The sequence below is a fragment of the Propithecus coquereli genome, unplaced genomic scaffold, assembly GCF_000956105.1.
Source record: "Propithecus coquereli isolate 6110/MARCELLA unplaced genomic scaffold, Pcoq_1.0 Scaffold473, whole genome shotgun sequence".
Taxonomy (NCBI): Eukaryota; Metazoa; Chordata; class Mammalia; order Primates; family Indriidae; genus Propithecus; species Propithecus coquereli.
The window spans coordinates 403112-419818 of NW_012150541.1; positions in this window are offsets into that span (position 1 = coordinate 403112).

Genomic DNA, 16707 nt, shown 5'->3' on the forward strand with positions numbered 1-16707 from the left:
GACAACTCCAAACAGTCATCTCAACTTCAGCTGCATCTCACCTGGTAACCCCCTGCCTAAAATTAATGCTGCCTTCGGGTTATACAAGGTTTCCTGTTGCAAAACAAAGGTGCTTTCTGTTCCAGGAGAGGAGACTCCTGCTCCCTCCTGGTGCACAGCCCTCCGCAGCGTGCAGACAGGCAACCAGGCACATAATAGCCTCCTCCATCATCACTTGCCTTATTACTATGCCCATTACCCGAGCAATTAGGAGCAAGTGGGAGCCAGCCGCGGAGCCAGGGAAATGCAAACTTTTATGAACAGGAGGGAGGCAGCATGGCTTCTGAAGTGGAAGGTCATTTCCATAATAAATGACCATCCTGCGGGCCTCTCACTCTGTCCGGGATGACTGGTGGTATCTGCTTCCAACCCATCGAATTTTAGAGCCAAGGCCAAAACCGACCCTGTGATGGGCCACAAACTGGGCCAAGGAACAAGCCCATAGGACCCGTGGTGTTTCCAAAATCACCTCCTGTGCTCATTTGCCCTCCTCTGGTTTCAAAGAAAGGGGAAAGGAGGTGATCAGATAGCAAGACAAGACACCGAGGAACATGGCATAAAGGAACATTTAAAGCCAAAGCTTCTCACCTGCACATCCCAAGTCTCTGGAGCTTTCTTCAGACAATCAGCCTCCTTTACCAAGTATCTGCCCTGACCTCCTCTGTAGTGGCTCAGGGCCCAGTGAAGACGCAGAGAGGAGAGGGTCGTCTAAAAGCCAAGCAGAGGACTCGGAAGAAACCACCACAGCTGATGCCTGGGGTGGAACTTCTGGCCTCCAGAATTGGGAGGCTGTCTAAGCCACCTGGGTACAGCAGCCATAGCAGACCGCTGCCGGGTTGACACCCTCATCCAGCTTTCGAGACCCCCCAGTTTCTGGCCCATCCCCCCTCCCCTGTGCAGCTCCCACTCTCTACTGCCCTGCCGACCAGGAGCCTCTCCCCTCCAAACCCACCCCTCCCCAGGGACCTTTCCGAAACACGGAGAAAGGGCTACCTACACCACCCCTCAACTACGTAAACCTGTGTAGCTCCTTTTGTGTCTGATTTAATTATGTCTCTCAAACCAAATGTTGGATTCCTTGAGGACTGAAACCCTGTGTCTGCGGCACCTTATACACATAGGCATTAGATTAAAGGTCAGTCGAATAATTTATTCCACAGCTGGGAGAATTTAGCCTGCATGGGAACAACTGATCCGCTGTAACAGCATTCAAGTATATGGACAGTAATGCTATTTACTGGGCTCTTACTGTGTGGGCTCCTCTATTCTAGAAGCTTCCTGTGTGTCAACTCACTGAACCCTCATGAGAGTCCCTGAGTACCCACCACTGTTACCCCTTGAACAGACGAGAACCTGAGGCTGATGTACTTGCCACGCTGGCCCAGGCAGGGAAGGAACCAAGAAGATAAAACCCTTTTCCTCCCGGTTTATAAAGACCCAGGGCGTAGAGAACCCCAAAAGATCAGCTGTCCAGGTCCCCCAGCCCACGAGCAGGTTAAATTCCAACTATTAATAGACTGGAGCACAGGCCATTTGTTATTGGTTTTTACGTATCTCCACAGTTAAAAATCTAATTTGCCTGTTCTTTACTTTTTATCTTAACTTTTTCCTGTCCTTATTTTTAAAGTATTAGATGTAAAAATGTTATTTCTGAAATATTTTATATATGATACTTACTGGATGAGTAGATACAGACATACTTCTTACGAGTTATGTTTTTCTTCTTCTTCCATGTATCCTCCTCTCCCTGAGACACTTCCCAAATGTGCCCAGCCCCCAGCCCAGGTCTGCTGAGTCAGCATCTCCAGGGAACGTGTTGAAGAGTCCGGAGCCCCTCGGTGATTCTGTGCTCAGTCACGCTGAGGATGCGAGAGGGGGATGGTGTTGAGAACCCCATTGTCTGTCTGAGGCTCTGCTTCGAGGGCAAAGCTCAGATTGGCTGATGTCAGCAGGGAAGGGTGCTGTTATTTACTGGCAGTGCCTGTCACAGGAGCAGCATTGGAAAGTGGGAGCCCGCATGTCACAGGGGGAACCCTAAGTCATCAATCAATGGTGCACGCTGTCATAGTTCTGCATTCCTGCTGTCTCTCGGATTTTAGCTCCCATACGTTAGGTTTACCCATCAAATTCCCATTGGAAATAGTTTATATGCCTTTTAAAAACTTCTCTATGTTCTTCCTAAAATATGTTAAGCACAGACTATTCATACCTTCCCCACCATTTCCACATCCTGGCACACACAGGCAATGATGAAGTCACTGTGCCATAGTAGGGCAAACAGACACAGCTGGTCCCCAAAGAGAGCACCGCCTGGGAGCCCCCTGCCACTCCAGGCCCCACCATCACCAACGTCTCAGCTCACCCGCACCACCCAAAGTCCACAGATGGGAATTTCTAGCTCGGGGAGCCTTAAGTTGACGTGGAGCTCACCAGCAGGAGAGCTTTTGTGCTTCCAGTGATTCATACTTCTTTGAATACCTTCCAGTTGAAGGTGGGCTTGTTAAAACAGCCCCTAATGGCCTGCCTCACTCCTCATCAAGACCACGCTCAGGTATCGTCCCCCCGGTTCCCTTGCCCCCTGCTGGTCTTGTGGAGCCACTTCTCCAGTCTGAGTTCAAGTTCACTGGACTATTCCTGTTCATCACCTACAATGAGCTGAATTCTGCATTTCTGACTTTACCTACTGAGACCATGTAACCCATTTATACATGGTTCCATCTGGCCCAGTGCCCTGCTGTCCAGATGTCTGGCTTCCTAGTTCCCTCACGCCTCCTTGGCACTGACCAAAGTGCCTCTCTCTGGTTCTGCCTCCAACAGCTGGGCGTGCACAGCTGGCCTCCCTCTCCCCGCGCCCCTCAGCCACAGCCCCTCACCCCCGCTAGCCCTGCTTGTCTCTGCTCTCCCAGAAGCCCTGGGAGAGGTTTCCCTCAAGGTGTTCAGAGGGTTACGACAAATGGCTTGGTGACGAATGCATAAACCTGAACAAATGGGGGGAAAGTTTTTAAAACAAATTGACTCCAGGAAAAACAAAACATGTGCAATTACCACAATTTACTACGTGGCTTACCTTGGAATGGCATCTACGTAGCTGCAATGATGGGCACTGCTCCAACCTAAACCGCAGTGGCGGTCTATGAGCGTGCGGGCGGATAGGGAGGGGTGCGTGTTTCGGGGGAGGCAGGCAGGGGGAAGACGGCGGCTGCTCTGTCATCTTCCCCGGGGAAAGGGGATGCCCAACCACAGAATTTGCCAGTCCCGTGGTATTCAGCGAAAAGAATCAAGAGTGGTTACCTCCGGGAAAGGAGTAACGGGCGGGGGTGCCAGAGGGGCTCTGAGTCGGACATGTGGGCACTTTGTAGCAAACCTTTTAGAACTATTTTGTTCTTTAAATTACCTGTATGTACAGCTTTGATTTTAGAATAAAAAAGTTAAATTGTCGCTCCACTGACCCTTAGCTAGGTGCCCACCAGCAAGGAGGTGGCTTTATGACTAGAGTCCTCTACAAAAGGACCTGCCCCGCAGAGTTTTGTGAAACTAAACTGAAATAACCCTTGGAATTTAGCAGATGCCTGACATATAGTTTGCACCCAGTAAATGCCAGTCATTTTTCCCCCCAAAATGACTTCCAGGTAGAGCAAGGGCTGAGGAGGCTGCTCTCCTCAGGTGGGCTCTGGGGCTGGGACAGGGACTGCAGGGAAGGGTGCAGGAGCCTCAGGCACAGATGGACCCCCTACCTCCCACACACGCACGCCAGCTTACCTCAAGCCAAGGCCACCAGCTCTGAGTCCCCCAGTATTTTACCAACAAAGCACCCAGAGACGTCTCCCTCCATAGACGAAGCCTCACTGGGAGATGGCGCTAACGGGAGTAGGAATCACCCCTAAAACAAGAGAATGTAAAGCTTACTACTAACAAAACAGCTGAGCTAGTTTCTGATGGACCAGGAAGTCTTAGGGTTGACACAGCTTAGGAGCCTAAGGGATTCCCCTGGAGTAGAGGAACTTCGGCTGTCTTTCTGGGCCGAGGACCCAAGAGAGGACTTTGCCCCTGGCCTTGAGCCGCTTCCCCCTGAATCTGAATCTGAAATAATTATCAAAAAGCTTACTGTGGAAGCTTTATCACCTCCAGGAAATAAAATTGGAGCTCAGCTTCATTTGCCTTTTTTCCTTTCCCCCTTTGGAATGTTTCATTGGACCATAACATACTTGGAGGAGTGTGCACAACAACGTAAGAACTGGGCTCAGTGAGTTTCTACAGACTGAACCCACCCTGGCCCCAGGCACCCAGACGGGCCACCTCGTGCCTTTCCCAGCAAACATTCCGCCCAAGGCAAACACATGCAAGGAGTCTCACCACCCGTGTCCCTTTGTACGTGGCTTCTTTTCCTCAACAGGTGTCTGAGACCCGTGCATGCTGTCCTGCGTCCTTGCAGTTTGCTCCTTCTCACCAGTGCGTGGAGGTCCACCGTCTACCGCTGACAGATACTTGGGGAGTTTCTTGCATTTGGCTGTTATAAATATGCTACCTTCATTTGTCTTTGATGAATAACATTGACTAGAGAGGATTTTAAAGTAGGATAATGGGGAAAATGAATGAAAACATCAGCACACAAAATTAAATGTACACCAGGTCTTCATTCATTAGCCTCCATGTAAATACCAGGCTTTACATGCAGAGCGTGAGGCAAAAAAGGAATCATGGGCCATTATGAGAACTAAATGAGATAAAGTTTAGAAACATTTTTTAAAAGCCCTTGAAGAGTGTCTAGCCATGCGCACTACATTCTCCCCTCGCTAAGATGGGCCTCACTACAAATGGCCATTTAACCCTCTGTGCTGGTCACGGGCATCGTCTGTGGCCTTGCACATCCATTCTGCTCAGATGAAAGCAACCAGCGGTCGGTTTTTGAGGCCAGTGTGGCCTGACTGAGCTGACGAACGCCACTCCCCAGCACGCCCATGGCCAGCTGAGCTTGGGAGACGTCAGGTTCAACAACATATTTTTTTACTCCAGAGCTTTTTAGCGAATCACATACTTGTGGGCAGTGTGCGTGATAAATCTTCAGGCAGGAAATACGCTACACCATGTTCCCCAAAGTCATACGACCCCGGGCCCCTTTTCAAATGGAGCATCTTTTAGAACCCTCTGTCTTGAGAAACAGTGTCTGGATTCATTCATGCCACAAGCTTTGAGTGCAGGTCAGACACCGCTGAGAGCAGGATGAGCATGACACCATCCCTGACCTTGAGAAGGTCACGAATTAATAAGAGTCCAGTGCCTCCTAAAAGAAGACAAGAAAAGAAAAAAGAAAGTAACACTTCCTGAGGGTCTAATGTGTACTGGGACTTAGTTAGCCATTGTATTAGTTTGGTGGGCTGTCTTAACAAAACGCCAAGCTGGGTGACTTAAAGAGTAGAGATTTATTTCCCCACAGTCCCCACAGAGGCTGGAGGTCCAAGATCAAGGCGGCAGCAGGCTGGTTTCTTCAGAGGCCTCTGGCCTGGGCTGGTAGATGGCCAGCTTCTCCTGTGTCTTCACGCAGCCTTCCCTCTGTATCTGCCTGTGTCCTAATCTTCTCTTATAAGGACACCAGTCATATCGGATTAGGGCCTACTCTAGTGACTTCATTTTACCTTAATTACCTCTTTAAAGACCTACCTCCAAGTACAGTCACATTCTGAGGTACTGGGGATTAGGACATCAACATGGGAATTCTGGTGGGAGACAAAATTCAGCCCCTATAAGTCATTTTATCTCATGTAATACTCAAAATCAACCCCAACATCAGTATTATTAGTACTCTTTTGTAGCTCAGGGAAGATCGGCACCTCCAGGGCAAGAGGTGGGAAAAGGGCCTGGTTCCTAGTCTCTCCAAAGCCCAACTGCTCAGTCTCCAAAGCTGGTGCCGAATCGTGAAGATGCATTTCTAGGCACGAAGATGATGTTATGGATATTATACAGAATATGAAAAAATCTGACTGCTTATCGCCTTTGTAACAATTTAGAAATAAACCTGGTTCTTTGCACTTCTAATTGTATAGCAGTTATTGATGGTTAACAAGTCCTTCTAAATGTCTGGTCAGAGAGTCACACTTTTTAGGACACGTGGAATAATTTGTTCATTATTCCTAGACAAGTACCTAATTATTATACAAAAAGACATTGCTGATGTCTCAAAATGATATTCCCCAAATTTTGCATACTGAGGTTATTTTAAACATCAAGTACCAAGCAAGCTGTCTGGCCTTTAGGAGCACATATCCCGTAAAGGACACGGCAGGCCTCCCCAGCGCAGCCGTGCGGCCCAGTCTGTTCCAGGGCAGGTGGACCCCACACCATGAGCAACCTCAACAACTTCTCGGGCGGGAGGCTCTGCTTGCCCCTCAGCCACGTGCTTACCCGCCAACAGCGTGCGCCCTCGGCGTTTATTCCACGTCTTCCCACCATCAGGAACTGCTCCGTCAACACCCTTTGGAGAGATCTTAGCGGAGCGTTCCCCCAACCAGCAAAAGCAAATGAGGCAGTGAGCGGGCCTTCCTCACTTGGAAACAGACAGAGGTCCTTTCAGACACAGAGAAGCTGCAGAGAGGGGGTCTAGGCAGTAGAATCACAGACACACCAGCAGGTCCCCTGCCCTGCTGCAGACTAGTTGTGTAACATGGACCAAGCCACTTCACTTTATGAGACTCAAATCCCCATCTGTGATGTGGGGATGATTCTTCTCCCACTAGACTGTCAGGAAGGTTGATGAGATAGAACACAAAATGTAGGGAGTGTTGTGCCTGGCTTGTGACAGTAGGAGACAGTGCTGTGACTATCACTATTAGCATTAAATTATAACAGGAAGTAAAGCTTGGGTCTCTGATAAGTGCTAAGAGGCAAGTGCAGCCTCAGTGGGGTGCCGAGAGAAGGCTGTGGGCCAGTTTCCCACTGGGCAGGCCTGGCGTGCACAGCCAGGTGGGCGTGCTTTAAGTGAGGCCTTGCCTGCCACAGAAGCCTTCACCTGTCTGGTTGGATGCTCAGCTCCAAGGTGGCCTTTGGGCCACAGCCCCTGAGTCTCAACTCACCATTCCCAGTCCAAGCAGGGACTCACAGCTCAGGCCATCAAGGCACCCCTTGCACCATGTAGACCCACCCCAGAGCTGCTGCCTCTACTGCTTTATAATCAAGAAATCTGCCAATAGTTGAGACACCTGCTAACAACAACAACAACAACAAAAAGCAAGTTAGCCTTAAAAGAAAAGTAAGCACAAAATAAGCACCTTGGGATCCAGGGACGCCTAGAGACAAGAGAAGAAACCAGGTAACTTAGATGTTAAGAATGAGAACTCCAAAGTCACACAAAACCACAGGACTCACATCCCAGCTCTGAAACATCCAAGCTGCGTGATGGTGGAAGCATTTTTAACCTCTCTCTGCATTAGTTGCCTTTTTCTTAAGAGGGGAACCAGGGCCGGGTGAGAGAGGCACCCGGAGTCCAAAATTTAAGGAGGTGCCCACTCTCAGATGAGAGTCAGCCCTGAGAGTGAGCGCTTCCTTAAATTCTGGACCCCAGGTGCCTCAGGGCCTCACCTGGGTCTGGCCCTGAAGGTATAAACTGAAGTGCCTGGGGCCTGGGTGGCTGGATAGACAGGGAGAACCTACAATGCCCAGCAGAGCTCCTGACACAGGACAGGCCTGAATAAAAGTTATAGTTCTGCTAACTCAGCACACATTAAGCTCATGAAAATAGATTCTAACATCCTGATGATCTCTCCCAGTTCAGTCTTTCCCCAAAGTTTACCAGAAGAATGTTTCCAGGAGCACAGAGCTAGAACCTAACCAAAATGGGTTCATTCCTTTCCCCATCCCAGCCTTACTTCTCCGTGGAAGTGTTGCTAGGTCTGATCACGAGGACCGTCCTCTAGATGGCGGGTTACTCCACGAATCCGAATAGCTCTCGGCATCTGCCAGGGGAATGTCGCACGGCGTCAGCGTCGCTCCAGCACTCACCTCGGCAGGGTCCTGCCTGTGGACAGCACGCACTGCCATTCCTCTTTCTAACACATTGCTGACATAATATAGACAGCGCATGCCTAAGACACAGAATGGCTAATTTGTTTCCAAATTAATAAATGTATAATTGTAGGCTAAAGTTTCCAAATAATAATATTATTAACAGTAGTAAGTTAATCAAAATAAATAGCTCAACAGTGTAACACTGGCCCGAAGGTTTCAAAAGACAATTAAAAGGCACTTGTCCCATCCTATTTTGGAACAGAATATTCCATTTCTGCACTTACTTGGTTCAGAGCTTTTCAGTTGATACTGGTTTATAGTCCCATCAATCCTATTCCAGCAGCATTTCAGTTTGGGTTTTGCTTTGGGGAGCATTCGTGGACCCCGGAATCCGGGCAAACGGGAAAGCCCGGCTGGCGCAGGCTGCCGCGTCTCCAGCTCCGCGGGGCTGCACATCCCCGAAAAGTGCGATGACTTCAGGCACAAACGCCAGGTGGAAACTTGGAACTGTCTTCCTCGTCATGTCGCATAAACGCGGCCCTCGCTGGCGGGGCAGCGGCCGGCGGCCAGTCCCGGAGTGGGCAGGGCGCAGCTCCAGCCCTGCACCTGCGCGCCCTCGCGCGCCCACCTGGAGGGCGCGGTGCCCCGTCGGGCCGCCAGATGGCGCTGCGCCCCCAGCCACCGCGCTGCGCCCGAGTCCGCCCGGCTCAGGCGCCCGACAGGAACAGGCGACACAGCGGGGACGCGGCTCTCCGGCCGCCGCTGCCGCCCGCGAGGCCCCAGCAGGGGGTGGAGTCTGGGCCTAGTGAACGTGGCCTGACCCTTCGCTCTTTCTAGTGAGGCCAGAAAGCCGGATTTTATTTGCAATGTTGGCCACTAGTGTACTTCGAAGTTTTTAATAGAAACTCCTTTTCTGAGGGGTCGGCGGGGGGTCGCTTGACCCTGGATGGGTCCGGCCCTGGGGGAAGCCGCCTGGGGACGCAGCAGGACTGATGCTGCCCAATGCCCGGAGGCGCGTCCACGCAGTTGCCCGGAGCCTGCAGTTGAAGCCGGGAGGACTAAGTGGGCAGGACCGCGAGGTCGCCGGCGAGGACGGAGGTGGTCTCCACGCGTCCCTCCAGACTCTGCGCGCCACCCAGGCGTCACCTTGCCCACTGCACCCAAAGAACCCAGTCCCACCATGACTTGCTTTATAACACTCTTAATGTTTGAAACAATTTAAAAACCTTTTTCTCATGGAAAAGTTTAAGTTATACAGAAGTAGAAAGAGTCACAAAATGAACGCCATGTACCCATCACCCAGCTTCAAGAACTGATGTTCAAGGCTCTCTGGTGTCACGGACACCCCGCCCCTGCACACACTGCAACCGGCACTGTCTCCCGTCCTGCTGAGTTGTTTCGAAGCAAATCCCAGACGTCGTATCACTTCCTCCACAAATATTTCAGTGTGTATCACTAACACATAAGGACTCTTTTTAATATAACAATACCATTGTCACACTAGTAGTACTATTATCACACCAAAAATATTTCCTGAATATCATCAAATTTCAATCAGTGTCCATATTTCTCCAACTGCCTCATAAAAGTGTTAACAGTTGATTTTTTTTTTCCAAGTCAGGTCCAAATAAGGCCCATAAATGGCATCTGGTTGATTTTAAAAGTTCTTTGAATTAAGGTAAAAATTCACACATAGTGAAACGAACAGATCTGAAATGTATAGTTCTAAGAGTTTTGATCAGTGTAAACACCTTGTGTGAGCAACACAAAATGTAAAGGTTTCCATCACCCCTGAAAGTTGCCTCCCTTCCGCCCATCAACCCAGCCCAGAGGAAACTGCTGATCTGATTTCTATTATCACAGAGTTCTTTCGCCTATTCTAGAAATTCATGTAAATGGAATCAAACAATATGTACTTTTCTGTGCCTGACTTTCACCCAACATAATGTTTTTGAGATTTCTCCACAGTGCGGCAATGCCAATACTGTATTTCATTCTTTGTTATTCCTTTGCAGTATTCACTATATGACGATAACACGGTTTGTATTGTGATATATCCTATTAGGAAATACCCTGTTGATGGACGCTGGGATTGTTCCCAGGCTTGGGATAGAATGAGTAAAGCTGCTTATCCAAGTCACCTTGCAGCAATATGCTTTCACTGTCTCTTTGGCAAATGCCCAGTAGTGGAACCGCTGGATCACAGGAAAGATACATATTTAACTTTATAAGAAACTGCCTAAGAGTTTAGCAATGTGGTTGTACCATTTATGTTCCTACCAGCAGCGTGTGAGGGTTCCACTTGCCCCATATCCTCCAGTGTTTGCTGTTCTCCATCCTTTTAATCTGAGCCACTGATGTGAGTGTATGACTGTATCTCACTGTGGGTTTAAATTGCATTTCCCCGATGTGTTGGGAATGAGTTCTCTCTGTTTTTATTCATCTGAAAATGTCTTTATTTCACCATTATTTTAACACGATGTGTTCCTTGGGTGTAGAGATCTAGGTGGGAAGATTGTTCTCTCAGGGGCTATTGCCGGCAGAGTCTCCTGGCAGAGTCTTTCCCTGGACTTTCGGAATCCAGCCCTTGGCCACCCACAGCAACCCTCAGGCACATCGCTGCCCGCCCCTCCCCCGTGCAGCTGGCTCCCACACAGCAGCCTGCCCCAGGAGCCCGCTTTCCCCGCAGCCCCAAACTCCAGTCTCTGCCTCTGCACAGTGAGAGCACACTGTCCACACGGTCTCCCTCCCTGCACCCCCCGGAGCTCCGAAGCTCACATCATGTGCTCCCTCCTCTCAAGGACGCCAGGCTTACACTGGCTGTGCTAGAATACCTGAAAACATCTGCCTCACCTATTTTGTCCAGTTTTGGAGCTGTTTGCCAGGGGAAAGTAAGTCTGAAACCAGTCAGTAGCCCCCTCATGGCTAAAGTCCAAGTCCTTTGATCTGCTTTTTAAATATATTTGTTCCCTCGCCCTCTTTGTTTCCTTGCAGTACCTTGAAGATGTGTTCTTTGTCCTGCTGAGTCACCCACATGCTGGACTTTGCTTACTGCAACCCACTGCTGTTGTTTAACAGGAACCCATCCCCCGTGGTTCCCGTAAACTGGTAGTTCTGTTGGGAGGCTCCATTCAGTTCAGGCTGATTTTTTTCCAGACCGCTCAGAGGTCGAGGCCGACACTTCCCACAGTGTGCGTGTTATGTTCGGTTGGTCTCTTTTTCTGATGTGAGCAGCCTTCGATTTATATGACTGCCTAGATTTATTTTTTTCCTATGGATTTGGATAGTCATGATATTCTATGTCAGTTTTCCTTCTCCATTCATTTACTGAGTGCATCTATAAAGAGAAACTCCCCAGGATCACCTGTGTGGTTTCCCTGAGGCACAGTCCTTACAGGAAGGCAGGTGAAGGTTTGGTCCTCTTCCATTCTTTGCCAGGATGGCTGGTTTCCTTGTATGGTCCAAAGTTCTCCAGTGAGTTTCTTTTCCTCCCTTCTCCCTTTCTTCTCTTTTTAACAGTATAATTGTAGAAACTGAGAAATTTAAAGACATTTGATGTGTTTCAATTCACAGCATTTTTACTGAAGATTAAAGGTTCTCAGCGCTGAACAGAGGGAGCCTATTCAAACTGGCTCCTGGGTCTTTCAGACACGCTCCCAGTAGTTTTTGAGAGCATCCTTGCTCTTTGGTGTGACAAAGTGTTCTAGGGTCATCCTGTGTTTCCATCTGGAATCTACCATTTCTACAGGGAAACTCGGCTCCTTTTAATGGAAAATGGTATTTCAAGACCATAACCTAGGAGGTAAAGACATTCATAACGATTAAATAAATTCGAGGTCTCTTCAGTGAACATATAAGTAAATATACTTTCTTTTAAATTTTAAAAGAGATAATACACTATGGGTTCATACTGACGTTTCCAGTTCAAAATTTACTTAATGTAATAAGGAGTCAGACCCCATTTTTCAATGTTTGATTGCTGGTAGCTTTAATGCCTCACCCTTCCCTCCCCCTCTCTGCTCCACATCTGGGCAAGCTGATAAGAAAGCCCATCACCTCCCCCAATGTCCCCCCTCCCCACCACCTGCCACCACCCCTACCCACAGGCCAGTCCCCTATCCAGCATCATTCCAGATCTGCATGGGAGGCCTGCATGCTCCCCCCAGAGATCTCAATTATGTGAGTAATAAAGATGTTCATACTCTCTTGCTGGGTATGTGACATCATCAGAACCAAAATACGAACCAAATTTTGAGTGAGATTCCCTTCTGCTTTTGCACTATGGCCACAGAACACTTAACTTTCTGATTTTGTATTTATATACATTTTTCCTTTGACTGAAAAACTCTATTCCTAGAAATGTTCACATATTCACTTATTTGCATTATCCCATTATAATCTATAGGTTCAGAATAATGACATCAATATTACTATCAATACAATTATTGAAAACTGATATTATTTTTCATTTTATTTTATCCTCAGGGAATGCTTATTTAGGGATGTGCCCTTAAATTGCCGTGTTTTAAATGACTAAATTATTCCTCTGCTGCCTGATACACATTTAGCTTTACTTTAATTTCCACTTTTAGGGTTTTCTCTTTTGTTCCTTTTTTGATTTAATTGGTTTTATATTGTTATAAATATTCATATGGTTGCAAAGTCAAAGCTATCAAAGAAGACAGGTGCAGAGAGATGGAGCTTCTATCCCTAACCCTTCCTTCCCCATTTTCACATCGTATGGTTTATCTTTCTGTCATTTTTTTAAATAAAAGCAAATATGCATATATATTGAGAAGCCTATATTTTAGACAGACATGATATTCTATACACAACTTTTTCCACCTTACCTTTTGTACCTGGTAATATCTGGAGGCAGTCACTCCACAGCAATAAGTTGTACTAGATTAATGAAGGCCACTTAAATTCATCGAATGGATCAATATGTCTGGTACCAATTCTGTTACATCGTTTAAGATACATAGGTATAGACACGTGGTCTTTCACTGTGTTGTCTGTGCTGTCTCTCTTTTTCATATAATTTGATATTTGAGAATTTGCATTTATGACCTGATAGTTACGCTAATACTAATGCCTTTCTATAATACCTTAGGCCCTTGTTTTTGAGTCTGCTGGTTCCCTAAGTACTGAGAACATAATCAGCAATACCAAAACAAGTTTCTCTCAAAATATTCATCATGGCATTATTTGTAATAATAAAATGTTAGGGAAGAAAACTTATTATTAAAACACATGGATGGGGAGGGGTATCAAAGTGATACTCACAAAAGTGAACGAGCAAATGTTGAAGTTATAAAACTAAATGGCAACATGAAGATTGAAATGGTGTGTACATTCCTGCAGTGTGGAACCTGTTCTAGAAGCAATTAGAAGCCTCTTGAGGGCGTAAGCCTAGAAGTGGCATGATCTGGTGTGAGTTGGCTGAAAATCACTGTGTCAACGGCGATCACCCTACATAGGAGCCTGCGTTGAGGTCCCCGAGGTCAGCGGGCCTTAGAGCACTTCCTCTTCGGAATGGGGATGTATGCAATGGAGAGGTGCTAACAGAATTCCACGTGGGGAAGAGGTGTGTCCCATCCAGGACAGACAGCCCAGGCACAAACACCCAGGGACTAGGCGGGCACAGAGACTAGCATGTCGAGGAACAGCAATCCTGCAGACCCTGGTCACCCCCCACTCCCCACACCCTGGGGGTGCTAGTGAAGGGGAAGGGAGGGAGGAGCCAGCTCCTGACCAGGGTGGGGGCACTTGGGCCCTGTTCAGGCAGCCTGGGACATGGGGCCAACAGCAGCCCGAGCCCCCAGTAGAGAGTTCAGCTTTGGGGCAGGGTGGAAGACAGGCAGGTGCTCTTGGGTGTTGTATGTGCCTGGGCTTCAGGGCCGGAGCTGACAGCATCCGAACATCCGGTGTCTGCAGGGTCTCAGTGATGCAGCCCCCACCCCCTGGCTATTGAGAGTCCCTATTTCAGAAGGACCCCCGCTCTGCACTTCTTGCCTGGCGGGGCCCATTTCCGTCCCCGTCTCCTGCCACACACACTAAGGTCGTTCTCTTCTCCACTGATGGGAAATCTGAGCGGGCTCGCGGGCAGACGCTAAGAGGTAAGATGGGGAAGTGACGTTTGCGAGCCCGGAGCTCCCCGATCGGCGCAGCGACCCCTACTGGCAGCCGCTACCGGGCGCACGGCCTGGGTGAGGAGCGGCGCCTTCCGGTGGGCTCGGGGGCACCTGTCGCCCAGCACCCACCGTTCCGGGAGTGGGGATGAGACTCCACCCAGATTAACCGCCCTTGTGGGCGGCACTTCCAGGAGCTCAGCCGCCCGGGAGATGGAGCCCCAGTGTCCCCGCCCTGCGCTTCCGCCTCCCGCCGGGGGGCAGGGGGCGCGGTCGCGGTTTGCGGCCGTGAAACCCCCTCCCCAAGCCCAGCGAGCTCCGACGGGCCCCTGGCTGGCAGTGGTGGTGCAGGAAGGAGCCTCAGGTCAAGGTCAAGAAGGACATTTACAACAAACAAGACAAACACCGAAGTTGAAAGAGACGGCCTTAGTAGTAAGGTGCCCCCACCTGCCTGGGCTGAGGCGGAGATCTCAGAGTGCAGTTCTCCACCGCCTCCCTTTTTCCTTCCAACTCGCATTTCTACTTCAATTCCCCCAGCAGATCTTATCCTAAGGTAACTCACAGACTTCGTGCTTAAGAATCTTTTATTCACTCCCATTCTCCTTATCTGCAACTGTTTCTATTTCTGTCTCTGTCTCTCCTCCCCTCTCTATACTATTTATGTTTATATATGTGTATATAGACAATACACACATATTTACACACGATATTTACTAAAGCAGTTGATGAAACATGAATGTTTCAAATTCAAAAAAATATTTATTGACAATAAACTCAAAATTTATTGGACATATACCCTCTACTCGGATGGGCACGCAGTTAGGGGAACTGTTGAAGGGGCCCTTTTTTGTTTGCCTGAGGCCAACGTCCACTGTCAGTCTGGACACTGGCAGGCAAGATTGGCAAGTGGGAGAAGGAAGGAAGTGTGAGAAGGGCCCAGGGCAGGAACTCTCTGGACACACTGCCCCTGGCTGACTGATTGGCGGTGTCACTGCCTGCAGAGCCTGAGGATCCGGAAATCCACTCCCTGAACGCCCCAGGCCCACATAACCCTGGAAAAGCCTTCCCTGCCCGTCCTGAGTCGCTAATGCTCTAACTGCAGGGTTGGGTTCTAGCCCTATTAGAGATCTGATAAGGCTGGGAGGAGTCACAGAACCAGAAGCCAGCCTGGTATAGGGGCGCATGGGGTTCTCCTCCCAGAGCCACACTTAAAATTCAACAGAGAGCACCACTGCAAAAAGTCTGTCATAGAACAGTCTAAAGATGGGCTCTCCCCACACATCTCAGACCCACTTCTCTAGCCATTCCCTGATCTTTAACTTCTTGCTTTGTCTTGAGAATTGTTGGTCTGCATTCTCTAGTGTTTGTAAGATTGTTGAACACACGTTCTAGCACTTCCTAGTTCTAATTAGACTCTCTCCTTAAAGGTGGAAGAACTGTCCCCAAAAACAAGCAGTAATTAGGGTGACAAAAGTAGCATTTTAGGGTGTGTGTGTGTATGTGTGTGTGTGTTATTCAGTGCTGAGTTTTGTTTGATTGTTTAATGGGGGAGGAAATGGAAACCAAGGACCCCAAAATGGTTTATAGTATCCCCCCATTTAATTTTTCGGCAACAGGGGTGACCCATGCAATTTACTTGCTGTCCCACAGGGTCCTTTGTTTTCCTGCGGTGTCTGCATTTCCATGGGCAGTCTGTTTCTTTGTTGTTGAGTCCCTTTAGAGCAGAAGGACTCAATCTTTTTGGTCTCCTGGTCCCTTTACACTTAAGAATTATTGAGAACCACCTAGAATTTTTATTAACAGGGGTTATATCTATACTTACTGTATTTTAAATCACAACTGAGGAATTTTAAAAGAATCATGTATTATTTCACTTAAAAATAATGATGAATTTGTTTCATGCTAACACCAATAACTTATTTTTATGAAAAAATCCATTTTGTGTTATCCAAAACAAAAAAAAAATAGTGAAAACAGTAGCATTATTTCACAGTTTTGCAAATCTTCGATACCTGGTTTAATAGAAGACAGCTGCATTCTCACAACTACTTCTGCATTCAGGGAGCTCCACCCCACGGTCTTGAGAGAACACATGAAAGGGCAAACAACATCAAGTGTCATTCCATGCGTGGTTTGACCTCACAGACCCCTCTGCAAGGATTAGGAACCCTCAGGGGTCCCAGACACACTATAAGAAACCCCCTCTCTGGATCGAGGAAGCCCAGCTCCAGTTAGTCAGGATTATTTTAGGATTCATCCACGTTGTCATGCACAAGTTATTATAACTGGAGAATTGTTTCTAATACCAAGACAGTGTAAACCTAAACGCATGGCAGTAGTAATGACTAAGAAACTTATGGTTTCCTAAGGCCAAATACTCTGCAGCCATCCAACGGAAAGTGAGAGGGAGGCTGTGCTCCCTGGAAGCAGGGCTGTTGTAATGCAGAGAACACAAAGTACAGAACAATGAGTACATTATGATCTTGTTCTGTGTATTTTTGAAAAGGAGAATAACATATGTATGACTGGAAAAGACACG